Raw genomic sequence first — 13,324 nt, forward strand, 5'->3', positions numbered from 1 at the left:
TAGGTGATTTTACTGTGGAAACTGCTTTACTTATGTCAGATGCATAAAGGAGGTAAAGCATCTACTTCAACTCCTGTGCCTTCTTTTCTGTGTAGTCAAGGAACTCGTATCAAGCAGCTAGGATGCCAGGAGGGCTGCAAAGCAGTTCATAGCAGGAGCTTTTGATTAACTACTAATTAGGTGCCCAACAAAGCCCATCTGGACAACAAGCTCTGAAATCTAAGCAAGAAAGACAATTGTGAATGCAAGATTCGATCAGAGCAACGTCCTCCATTTAATGCACAGTTACAGCTGTAATTTTGGGTGCCTGTGGCTAATTAAAGAGACGTGTAAAATTGTACTGCATATAAGCATACAAGTAATACACTCTTTTTAATGACTCATCGCTAATTTGAAACTTGATGGCTGTGAAATACATGAGGGCTTTACCAAGCTTTCTAAAACATTTTGAGCTCTGAGCTACTCTGTGTGCAACTGGCTGGCTATCCTAGCTCCTCATCACAACCAGGGAAAAGAGCAAACTCGTCCAGAAAGATTGAACTCCACAACTCTGAGGCAGTCAAGGCAGGGCAGAACCAACCATTGGAGAGCTCATCCCTTATCAGAAACCAGCTCTTGGGCAAACAAGTGCAATGAGAAGAGTCTGCAGGGAGCAGCTTCTCTAAAAACCCACATAAATCTGATCAGATCCTGGGCCACTGACTCCAGAAAGTGTGGAGTGCTAGATTAGTGTGCTTGCACCTTTCAGCTGATGTAGGCAGGCTGTCCTTCCAAACCTGCTTTATAAAAACATTAATGCTATGCCTTTCAGTTTCCCTAATTACGTTTTCTTTTGAAGTGATTTTAGGGAGGGCTTAGAGCTGACAATTTGAGAAGTGCTTTTTTCTACTAGTAAATGATTTCTCTAGTTTGTTAATTGGGTAAGAATATATATAGTTTCTTAGGTTACTGCCAAAATACAGCAATGATTTCAAAACACACGTATATGTGACTAATGTTTTATGTATTCATTTCAGTGTAAGCTGGTCCCTTATGATTGTTTTTCTCCTGCTTGATGGAAAAGCAGCATGAAATCAATTGCATTGTATGTGTGTGATGACTAGATACACAATATTAAGCCATGAATTATAAAATGTATGACGGGAGTTCTACATCATAAATTGCAAATCTGACGCACTCCTTCCTTCCCCATATCTTAGGTTTCCCCACAGTGACCTCTCTCAGCCAGCCCCACAATACCAGCATATCCACAGCTACCACCTGGGGGACTGGAGAAATAAATTCTTGCAGGATTTCTCTTCAGTCAAGCCCAACACAGATCTCCTAACAGAAAATATCAGACTTATAAACATTTATCCCTACATGGAGAATCACTACAGTGGAACAAGCCTTGCTGCTATAGGAGAAACCTACAGTCCCAATACGGTTCAGAAACAGTGCTGTCTTCTCAAGTAGAGCCTCACCTCTTCCTCAAAGCTAAAAGGCAGGACTGGTCTACAAAGGCTGGAAGCTTCACTTGAATTAAATGAAACTCATATGGCAAGCTTAAGCTATGACTTTAGGAGAAAAGCCTAAATATCTTAAAAAAAAATTCCAAATTTAAGGCAAGAATTACAATTTTGATTTAAAATCCACTTGCTGTTAAGAAAATCCCTTCCAACTCAATGTAATAAAATAATTTACCTTTTAACTCACTAAAATGTACTCTATAACTTTGATTTGTATGTGATACTGCAGACCTAGTAATTTATTCTAAAGAATGAGATTTGACTAGAATCAAAAATTAGCTCCGTGACAGAGTCTAGCTTCATTTTCTAAATTGGATTAAATGGAAGAAGTGAACAGTGTAAATGGCTTCATATACAATGTTCTAGTACTGGGAATTTTAGAACAGCCCCACTTTCAGTTGCTAAATTGTTACTAGGAAAAATGCTGGGAAGATTCCTTTTCCTTTTTAAACAGGATGGCTAAAAGAACGGGTTTTGCTAGCTGTGCTGTGCACCCCCACAGTGCTAGCAAACCTTTTGCCTTCTCCTCGCTACTTTCCCCTTCCATAAATTTGCTGCTGAGAATACAGACAACCCCACAACAACTTGCGCAATGGGGAGTTTGCCTGGTAGAAAGAGTTCTCAAGTCAGTGACCAAAGAAGCTGTGGAGAAGACTTGGGGAAGAACCACAGGATAAAGAGAAGCAGAGATGGACAGAAGGAAAAGCGCTTGAACTGATGGCTTCAAACTTAAGAGAATAAAATGTAAGCTAAGATTCTCATGGTGAAGTGAGGAGAAGCTAACTACCTCTGCGTGGTTGTTTCCTACAGACCAGGTAATACCCCTGAGAAGCAGGGAGTCAGATCTGCTTTCCTAGAAGACTCTTTCAGTGTTTTTGCTACAATTTCTTTGTTTACAACCCAATGTTTCTGTAGGTGTTTGGGATGTTTTCAATGGTAATTTCAATTTTTTTGTTTGGTTTTATCTCTGCCCAGTATATACGGAAGGGCTTATTTATAGATTTAGATGTTCCTAGTGTGTTTTATCTCCTTTACTTTCAGTGTAAATATTAACACTCCATCTTTATTCAGTGGATAGCATCCGGCGGCAGTAATTGGTGTCAAATTTTCTGTTTCCTTTGATATATCTTTCTGCTTTGAAGATCAAGGCAATGCCAGATAAACATAAATTTGAAAACTAAGAGATCTGAGGGTAAAAACTGGTTTGGGTTTAGCAGATTTAGCATGGAGCTAAGCAATAAACAGAGAGAGACGTTTATCATTTCTCCTGCAAGTTGCAGCAAATGTCACCTGTGCTCCTAAGATACAGATTTTTCCCCTTATTGATCTACTGCAATCATACATCTTTGGGAATCATGTCAGGCTAAGAAAAACTTCTAAATGTGAGTTGGCTGTCCTCAGGTATTCAAAGCCCTTTTCAGTTGGAAAGTAGAAAAAACTGGGAGATAAAATATCTGCAGCAGAGTCTAGAGGATCCTTCTTTAACGCATACCTTGCCCTGGTAGCATCCACTATGCAACAAAAACCATCCGAGGAGCAGTTATCCATAGAAAACTGTATCCAGCTGCTGCTCTCGGGCATCAGCACTGCATTCAGTGGCCCAGAGCTCTGTCCCAATGTATTTACAGTCTTAGATTTCAGATTATAGAAATCACCATCTGTCTGTCTAATGCTTCCTACCTTGGCCTCACAGAATCTCTAGCTTGCCACATCCATGAGAGCTGTTCATCACAGTCTTCACACAGTGTCCACTGGAGATAATAACAGCAGGTTACGATAGGACAGGTCTTACTGGCCAGGTCTCCACAGCAGAACATCACAAACACTCCTTAAACTGCTCATAAAGATGACATGGTTTAAGAGTAGCTTTTCCCTACAAAACTTTCAGACCCTTTCCTCCAACAGATAGCAAAAGAGAAGCTGTGTTGTTCCCTTCCTCTTCCCTTCTCTGTTTAGTCTTACATTTCACCTGTAACAACACACCATAAAATGTGGAATTCCCCATCAGGTACTTTTCCAGGTGACTTGCTGAGGGTATTGGGTGGGCTCCTAATGACAGCACTGGTTTACAGTGCACGTCTCAGCATGTACAGGCAGAATTCCAGAAAAAACTTATCTTCCGTTAAACTGACTGTTTTGCAAAGATTTTTATTGAGTGAATCTCTGGATTGCTACTGTGATTCCTTTGTGAAAGTTAAACAACCCAAGGACACGCAGGGCGATATTTTGAATGAATTTAAAACAGTTGCCTCGAAGTGATTAGCATGATTGTACATACATGCTGGTTATTACACATGCAAATGAGACAAGCAAGCTGATTATCTGAGTAAGTGTAGCCACTTTGTATGTAACTGCTGCTTCCTGAGGCAGGATGGATGCGCCACGCTTGCGAGCCATTAATATCCACCTCCTCCAAAATCCCCTCTTCTCTCCCCAGATTAGGCAGCAACCTCTACCACGCGTTTGAGGAGATATCGACTGCACAGAGCCTGATCCTGCTTCCCGGGTGAGACCGGCACAAAGGATTCACCCTTTGTGTTGGCAAGATCCGTGCTCATCGCCGGGGGGAAAGGGGCATCTGCGAAGCAGCCAGTCTGATCAGAGAATTCCCGTCTCTCTCTCGAGCTTGTGGTAGCAGCAGGTTGTGGGCAGCAAAGTTGTGCGTGCCACCCCCAAGAAAGCACAGAGTGAGGTAAGCTTAAGGCAACAGGGACTAACCCAATATTTAGGTTTGGTGATATTTATTGCTTGATTATCTGTTCTTCGCACTGCTGAAGACCCTAACTAAGGTCAAGGGATAAGGCCAGAGACTTTCAAGACCATTCAGTTTAATGAGAATTCCTGTCCAAATCCCATAGATGGCTCTAAAATCTCAGTGTAAGCATCTAAGATCTATCTGCTCATGGCAACATACCCTATACTTTTTCTGTCTTCATACTCAGTAATGAAGCTGATATAGCAAGGAGAAGGGGTGGTGTGTGGGAGAGAGTAGGAGGGTGTTTGAATATAGATTCAATATTCTTGGAAATACGATGAGGAAATGGTTATGTAATCAAGAAGTTCAATAATGATTTTGTCTAATGCGTTTTTTAGCTCTATCAAGTCCTGCAGAATAAACTTGGCATTAGGACCAGGTTTCATTCATATGCTCCATTTACCAAGGAATTTTTCCAGCAGTCCCCCTACTTTCCTGAGCAAACAATATACTTCAAATCACACTGTCCAGCTCCATCCTGCCATGCCTATGCCAGCCTCTGCCTTCCCAGGCTCTGGGAAACAGAGAGCATGGTTTATTTTGAGCGATATCCCACGTGCTGCGCAGTGCAGAAACAGATGGAGAGTTCCTCTAATCTCCTCCTCACTTTGTTCTGCATGGGAATAACGTCTCCTTCTTGTGGCAGCTATACATGTCTATGGTATTTATTGACAGGGACTTGTTTTAGAGAACATGTCTTCACTAGAAATTGCCTACTTATTTATTAACTGAAAGACTTCACAAAACATGGTCACTTCTGATGTCATGATTCTGACTATTGGGCTTGCAGGATGTTTTCTGTAGAAATTGCTGAGGGCATAATGAAAAATGACACTCGCTTCTCAGACCATGAAAAAAAGTTGAGGCCAAACTGGGGGATAGAGTTGCAAAGGAAATACAGAGAACCTTTAACCTGTTTTTTCATGCAGAAGGATATTAAGATGCAATGTAAGACCTTGACTCTCCAAAACCCTTAAGTCCCACTCATTCCCATGGAATATAAATGCATGCTTAAGAGTTCTCTATGGTCTGGCACTTTACATGCCACTTGTTTATCCTGCCCCAAAGGGGTCCTTGACTCCTGTTTGCACCAGGAGATACGTGCTCTGGAAGGGTAGGACGCTGCACACATCAATTCACTCTCATCCTTGTAGTGCCTCCAGTGTCTGTCCACAGCCTCTGAGAATGTAAACTCCTATGCTCTTCTGTAAGCATTACTGCATAGTATAAAATCCATAAAACCAAAATCAAGGTAAAACCATTTATATTTCCCTTTGAAAATACTTGAGATATTAATTTTGACATGGTCTGGAAAAGCCCAGATTGAATAATGGTTAATTATTTGGTTTCAGTTATAGCTTTAATAATTTTATCTGTTGAGAGAATAAGTCTGTTTGATTTAAAAGGGGATATAATACCTCTGCTGATTATATGTTAATGCTCCATTTGCCTAAAGGCACCCAAAGAGTTGCAGCTACAACTGCTGCTGACTAAGCTAAAGTGGGCAGAAAAGTAGCCTTCAGGCATGGCTGCTTGTAAATTCCTTAATGCTGTTAGGAACATGTTTATTTGTCAGAGAGCTATCAAGCCCCATTAAATGATAAATGGTGTCAGTCTTCCTTCTGAGCAAAGCCCAGATGCAAACAGTGTGCCGGAGAAGAAAATGATAAATGAATGAAAATACGGAAAAGGCAAACTTCAAAGGCATATACTGCCTTTAGACATCAGTGCAGTGATAGTGCTCAAGAGCAGATGAGAGAGGAGAGTCTGTCCTATTTCTGCTGCAGTTAGCATGGGACAAGAAGAAAACAAATGCACAGCACACAAAAGCTCAGTTTTCCCATTTCTCTCCTGTCCTTGCCTTCTGCCCAGGAAGGCTACAACCCCAGCAAGGAGTACGACTGCAAGGTATCCAACCTCAAACTGTACGCGTGTCCTCCTTGCATGTCCATGCACACAAACCACACTGCCGTGCTCCAGCCGTGGCAGCATGGTCCGTTCTGGCCCCGCATGTCAGAGGGTGATTTGAGCTGCCAAGGAAGGATCCAGCCACACCAGCACCTGCTCTCTCCAGCTCCCCACCAGCCTGACCTCAGGGTCTTCCTCATGAGCGCTCTTCCAATCCACCCTTCCCAACCCATCTTCATCTTCCCCACAGAAGTGGGGAATGGCAGTGGGCTATTCCACAGCCTCATCTTTCCTTGAAAGGCAACTAAAGAGACAGACTCATGGTGAGCCCCTTCTGCCCCCCACAATGCACAGAACATCCCACCTACTCTTCAGCCCTCTGCACCACAGCAAGTGATTAGCTGTTACCAGGACCAGACTCCAGACCACCCGCCCAGACAAACCCACCCCTCCAGCTTGGTGCATCTCTTTCAGGTACATCTTCCTTTCCTTCTATCTGTCTTGCATTCAAGTAGAGAATGGTTTAGATTCAGAAAAAATTAAAAAAAAAAAGAATGTCTTAACCCTCAGCACTGGCAAATTCCTGGGAACTGCTCCTCAAGATGCTTTTGTGATTTTATCCTGCATCAGGGAAAGCAAATGCTCGTGATCAACTCCCACTGCCCCAACAAGTCTGCTCAGCCTCAGACACTATTTGCAGGGGATGCTGAGCTGAAAGTGTTGGTGTTTGCTAGAGTAGTTGTGGGAGGTTTTTTTTTTTAATGGTTAAATTCAATCAGGAATGTGCCAAGATAGCATGAAATCAACTAAATGTAATTAAGCAAAAACTATTAGCTTGATTGCTAAACCAGTCTTCATTTCATGAATATGCATGAGAATAATTAATATTAATTCTTTTCAAATGTGAAGCACATTAGTCCTGCATATTGTAGCGTGGAATTTTTTGGAAGACTAAACCAGTTCCACTGCCGCTTTCTCACCAAAAGGTATAATTAGTTCTGCTGCAAGGAGATTTACCTAGTAATTGATACCATACTGGTTTGCTGCATAGTGAGGAAATTAGAACACAGCTCGAGTGATGTTTTATCTGCAAAAATGGTGACCTGTTCAACATTTTTTCCAGAAATGTGTTCATAAGAGTGGCAAATCCAGTTAGCAGCATCAGCCACACTAATGACATTATGAAGAGACAGGAAAGCCTGCAGGAACAGTAAATCCTGTAGACAGAAAGGCAGTGACAATATCCTCTACCTGTTTAATATGTTTGATGCTAACGTGGCCCTTTCACCAGAGTGTTCAAGCATTTCAGGAGGCTGCTCCCAAGGGCTGATTTTAGCTTATTGGGACTGCTGCACCTGGGCTCTTTCTGCAGGTCACAAGAGGTTTCTCCAGCGGAGTTCAGAAGGTTTTTTCCATTGACACTTGAAACAAGGGCACAAAATACATGCTGAGGCCCTTCTGCTGCCTCCCACCTTGGGGGAGATGTGTTACTTTAGGGAGAAAAGTCCTTCTGTACCACAGATGCAGCGTTTGTCCAGGCTGCCCATAGGTTACAGTGCTTTGGTGGCACTGATGAGAAAGCCTTGGGCTCACACAAGGGAGTACACCTGTGAATTGTTTATTCCCTGCAAGTAGCCTGCAAATAAATTTGATATAGGCACCCCTCTTTTGGCAGAAGAGACATATGAAGCCCGCAGGTGGTGGAAAACAACTCTGCAGGATCCCCCCTGAGCTATCAATACTTCCCTGCTTCTCAGTTCTTTATTCTGATAAAACCTCATTTCCCTGATCAGCTTCTCTGCTCTCCATCGTGCCCACACTTCTCTTCGTGTCTGGCAGGCAGACCTGATATCAGACAGAAGGGCTTTGATGCAGGGACACGTCCACACATGGGTCCACGCCTCCCAAGCCTGGGTCCCCAAGGCTTTTCTCTAACTACAGCAGAGCCCTTGGTGAGGGCTTTGGCACAAACCGAACAAAGTGTTTTAATCTCAAGCACAGATGATTCGTCCCTTTGTAAGCACTAAACACTGGATTAGATATCACGTATTTAATAAATAGCAACAACTGTATACAAACCATGTACAAAAGCAGCTAAAAGTTAATCATCTGCAATTAATCATTCATATTAGTATGAGGCTGTAGCAAGTGTTAAGTAGAGACGGTAGATACAAAAATTGTTTGAACACAAAAGAAAAGGCAGCTATACATCAGCATTTCAACAAGAGTTTGATCTCAGCTCAGTAAGACAATTTTGATGCATTCTAGCTATAAATAAAGAAAATGAAGTGTGGAGATGTATACCAGGTTCTTTGTTGGGTTTTTTCCTTGGTGTTGGGATCTTTTTTTTTTCAAATGTCTCTTGAGCTCAGGAAAAGCTCAAACTCTTTGAAGTGCTGGTTGGCAGTCTGGGAACACTCACTCCCATGCGTACTGGCTTCTGCACAGTGACACAACAGTAAGCCTTTTCAAATCACAAGGAATAAACACCCACTCCACATAGCCCTTGGCTTTCTGATAGCTTTGAAATCTCTTAGGATAGCCTCTCGTATGCTACTGCACCCCAGCGTGCTCCCAACAGACACTGCTCAGGCAGGCCAGCACCGAGACACCCATCACCGTGCAGCCCCTTCCTTCTCTCATCCCTTCTTCAGCAGAGACCTCTGAGATCATCCTGCTACTCTCACCCTCCTGGGGTCATCACAAACAGCAGAGATTTATTTATGTACCTTGGGACCCGAGAATTATATTTACAACAAGAATTTACTTCTTCTTTACCATACTTTTTGCAGTGTTGAGGGGTCTGCAGAAAACTACAGCTGAACAGAAAGAAGGATATCAAAGGAAAAAAAAAAACGAACAGAAAAATAGAAGGAAAAAAACCTCTGTCCATCTTGATAGGGAACAGAGCTGGTTTTATACTGTTTTAGGGGTTGTTTCTGTTGTTTGTTTTTTTTAGCTGCTGTTTTACTGAATTTTTTTTGCCCTTAACCCTAATAAAAGTCACCTGAGACAGTTTGAAAAATGCAGGTGGGCTGCCTTTAGTGAATGGTTATGGGAGAGAGAGGAGGAGGCAAGGGTTCCTGTAAATGGCAGCTGAACCGTGCCAGGTGATGTATTGTGTTTTAATCCACGTACAGGATAGTAAAGACCAGCGCTGAAGATCAAGGGAAATGATACACTTCACTGGGGTTTAGCTCATTTTTCAGTTGCCTTTTCTTTGTTTAGGGTTTCTGTGTTAATATAGGATGACACCATGCTATACACTGTCTGGCAGAAATTAATCTTGTCACGAATGTACTTCTTTGAAAGGCTGAGCCTTCCTGAGCTCTTAATTTGAGCTGATTTGACTGTCTCACTATCATAGCAGCAGATTTTGGAATAGCAAAGTTGAACCTTACTTGAACTTGTTGGCTACACTGGCACTGTTTTTCTTTCTCCTCCCCACCTCCATCCATGAATAACAGTCATTTTTTTTAGAGGCCTCCTAGTAACTGTTCGCTAAACAAACACACGCTAGCATGGCACGTTGGGGGAGAAGATCTTGAGTTCTGTTTGGCAAAGACAGTACTTGTCATTCCAGGGAAATGCATGGGTTTGATGTCCTGGGAAACTCGGGATTTTCTGTCAGGCAAACGGTCCCGTTATCTCGCACATCGAGCAGATTGTGAGCACAACAGCCTTGGGGTTTGCAAAACACGTACTGCATGTGGACTGGGGCCAGGTCATTTATTTTTTGTGTTTCTGTTCTGAAATGTCATTACTGTTCAGCTGAACAATCCTTGTCTGGGCCCACTGTTTTCCTCTCCGAGCGCGGCTCTGCTTGACTCATCCTGCTGTGGTTTCCAAGTCACGGCAAGGAAGCAGCTCCAGCATGGTTTGGACATTTCTGCTTGGCCAGCAGAAAATAACCTGTCCCTCTAAACGCAGACAGACCATGACAGGTGTAACGCCCAAGTGCCACGGTCCCTGCATCCGCCCCTTCTATCTGCAATAACTTACTTGGGAAAGAGCGAGCAGGTCTGCAGAGGCCGTGCCCTGGGAAGGGACTCTGCAATCCAGCGCAAGGTCAGATGAAAGCCACCCTGTGGGTTCCTTTAGCTGCTGGATAAAGCTCTGTCTCCGATCAGGTTGCATTATCCCTAATGAGCTCTGGCAGATGCTTCAGCTCTCTGCTCTTCCATCAAGGGAAACTGGTAAGACCCACCTTCCCGAGGGCAGCTCTTAACTCTTTCCTTATATGCTTGCTTGTCCATGTTAACAGGGTCCTGAATGATGCACGTAAACTCCTCGTGCTATTGAAAAATGTTGATTGCTGCACCAGGAGATTTACCTCACCATCTCCCTGTTGGAAGTCTGCAGAAATGAGTAACCATTTCTGTTCTGCCATTTGGCCCCGTCACGAGCGCAGCATAAAATGTGGCAAATCCCCAATAGAGAAAGATTTGCAAAAGTTCCCAGCTCCTCTGTAGGTATTAAAATATAGCTTTTTAATGCATGCAATATCCATCATCTCTCATTGACAACACTTTTGCCAGTCATCTGCTGCCTGATGTGAGCTGCTGGACCTGGTCTGGTGAGGACTTGCTGAGCACATTTGGAAATGAGACACAGAGGAAGCCTGGCACAGGGAGAAACCCACTGCTGAGTGGAAAAATAAAGCCAGTCTAAATTGGGAATCATTTAAAGAGGGCAAAATGCTAAGGGAAAAAACCATCAGCTCTCCAGGGAAATAAGTTTATAGGAATTACCAAGGGATCTAGGAATAACCTTTCGATGGTTGAAATCTGGCACGCACAGATGTGAATGCGAGTTCTCAGCAGCTGAAGGCTCTCTGTACGCTATGTGGAATGAGCCGGCAATTCCCCAGGCGGTGCCCAACAGCCAGGCTCATCACAGGAGCTAATATGGGCTTATCGTTTTCCTTTATTTCTTAGAGAGGAAAAAACATCCTAAGGATAGCAGTACTGCAGCCGTGTGTCCCAATTAACCTGCTGCGGGTAGGGTCACTCTGCTCTCTCCTGCATCCCCTTCAGAGGGCACAGAGCACATCTGTTCCCATGGCCACTCTCCCCTGGGAAAGAGAAAGGAAGGCAAATAACTTGCTGCTCTATTTATGAGACAGGCCTGCTTTATGGCACTGCCCTTCCCGTGGCCTGGCTGAACGGTCTGGTGGCTTTCTGTCTCTCTCTCATTTCTCTGTCGATAGATTGCTCACTGCCAGAGGGTATTATTGGCTTCAAAAGCTTCATTTCCTGGTTCCTGAACTGCTCATCTTCTCCTAGCTCATAGCTGCTACTGGAGGTCAGATCCGAGTCTCAGAATCATTAGGCCATTTAGGTTTGACCTTGAGAGCTTCCTTTGCTCAGCTTTTCACATGAAAAACCCCTTTGATCATTTCAGACACACACTTAAAAAAAAAAAATCCAATGGCAAGAGATTATTTGATTATTTCAGTGGTAGGCGGAAATAAGCTGGAACCAAAATGTTCCCAGCCATGTTTAAAGAATCCCAGTGCTGGGGTCGTTCCTGCTTGCCCTGAGCCGGGGGCTCTGGCAGCAGCCCCGTATCCCTGCACACACCAAACACTTGCTTCACTTCTGTAAATCAGCAGCAGTTGTGCTCTGATCTCCACGTTTGTTGTGGATGAGTTAATGGGTTGCAAGCTGTATAACGTGCATGAAAACTACAGCTTGTTCCTGAAGGGTTTCCACCTGGATTGGTAAATCCCAAACCGTAGTTTTCAGCGAGCGGCCAGTGAAAGCACGAGAGAAAAAAATGAAGCAGTGAATCCTGAGCTTCTGTACGATGCTGTTCAACTTCACCCTGCCCAGCTGGGCAACCATGGAGAAGAAGGTGCGGTGGTAAAAATGCCTTATAGAAAACAACTATTTTCTTCACTTAACACCTTATATATTACGTATTGCTCCCTCAGCATACCAGAGAATTAGCTTGTTCTCTGTAGAGTTTTGCTAGTAAGGTTTCGTGAGATTCAAATCTTTGACATGTGATTTCGACTATCTTCTGTCAGAAACATCTTCATCAGATTATTGAGTAGCTGGTGGGCCGGTTTAGGAAATGGTTACTGAAGATCAGCAGGGCAGGGAGCAGACACTTTCCCTGGGCAAGCAGAGAGCTGGGTACAGGCTCTCCTTACTTCTGGGGTGAACGAGCCAGGCACGGAGCTGCTACTGCTGCAGCTAAGCTTGACTGAAGATGTCAGGTTGGGTTAACTCATTTCCTCTAAGACTTTGTACCTTTGCAGAAGGAATAAATAACGCTCTGTTCTGGATGGTCTCATCCTGCGAATGTTGCCGTGCAGGCTCGCAGCCAGACCCTGTTAACAGGAGCCCCAGACAAGCCAGGTTTGTGCTGGTTGTGCCTGTGGCCCCACGGGAGGCGTGGGTGAGATATGTGCTCTGTGGACAGCTGGACTTAAACATCAGCCTCCCCAGTTTAGGACCAGAGGTTACAGGTACCAGCTCAGGAAAAACACTGAGCAGGAGGGAGCGAGGAGGGAGGCTGTTTACTTGTGAGAAGCAGCCAGGGATGGCAGGCGTGAGGTGGTGTTTGGAGGAAGGGCTGACTTCTTCACAATTGTCCTTGTTTATGAACTTTTTCTGTAAGGCTTTTGAAAATCTTCACTTACTGAATGTTCAAGTTAAGGCAAAAAAAAGTAATTCAGTATTAAAGAGGTCAAAAAAAAAGATTTAAAATGAAAATATAATGGAAACATGAAAAAGTAGCTTGTTTTCACATTCTTCCATAACACAGGCAGCTTCTGTGCATTTTGCAGTGTTTGTGTGGTAAATCCCCACTCATCAGCTACTCCTCTCCATGTACAGAGACATGTCTGGAGGAGAGATGCTGTTACAGGATCCGGCTCCTGATGCGGCCGAGGTCAGTGGCAGAAATCCCTCACCTCACCAGGGCACTTTCACCAATGGTCTTTTCTTCCACGCTGTCGCCAAAATACAATACAGAGCAGAGGAATGAAGTCTTTTTCTTACCAAAATGGATGCAAACACTGGGTCTGCACTTACCACCCCAGCAGGGTGGGTTCTGCCTGCCCAGCCAAGCCCCACTGCCCCGCACAGGCAGGCTTGAAAACTTCCCATTTCAGTTCTGGCTTTGGGCAGGTTGGAAGCCAAAC

General features: G+C 43.9%; 1 protein-coding gene across 1 annotated transcript in view; it reads right to left on the reverse strand.

Annotated features, from left to right (window-relative positions):
- KCNB1 (potassium voltage-gated channel subfamily B member 1) overlaps positions 1-13,324 on the reverse strand; it is a 109,067-nt gene that overhangs the window by 3,848 nt on the left and 91,895 nt on the right. The gene's annotated exons all lie outside the window — the stretch shown is intronic.

Source organism: Phaenicophaeus curvirostris, chromosome 18 (assembly GCF_032191515.1).
Source record: "Phaenicophaeus curvirostris isolate KB17595 chromosome 18, BPBGC_Pcur_1.0, whole genome shotgun sequence".
NCBI lineage: Eukaryota > Metazoa > Chordata > Aves > Cuculiformes > Cuculidae > Phaenicophaeus > Phaenicophaeus curvirostris.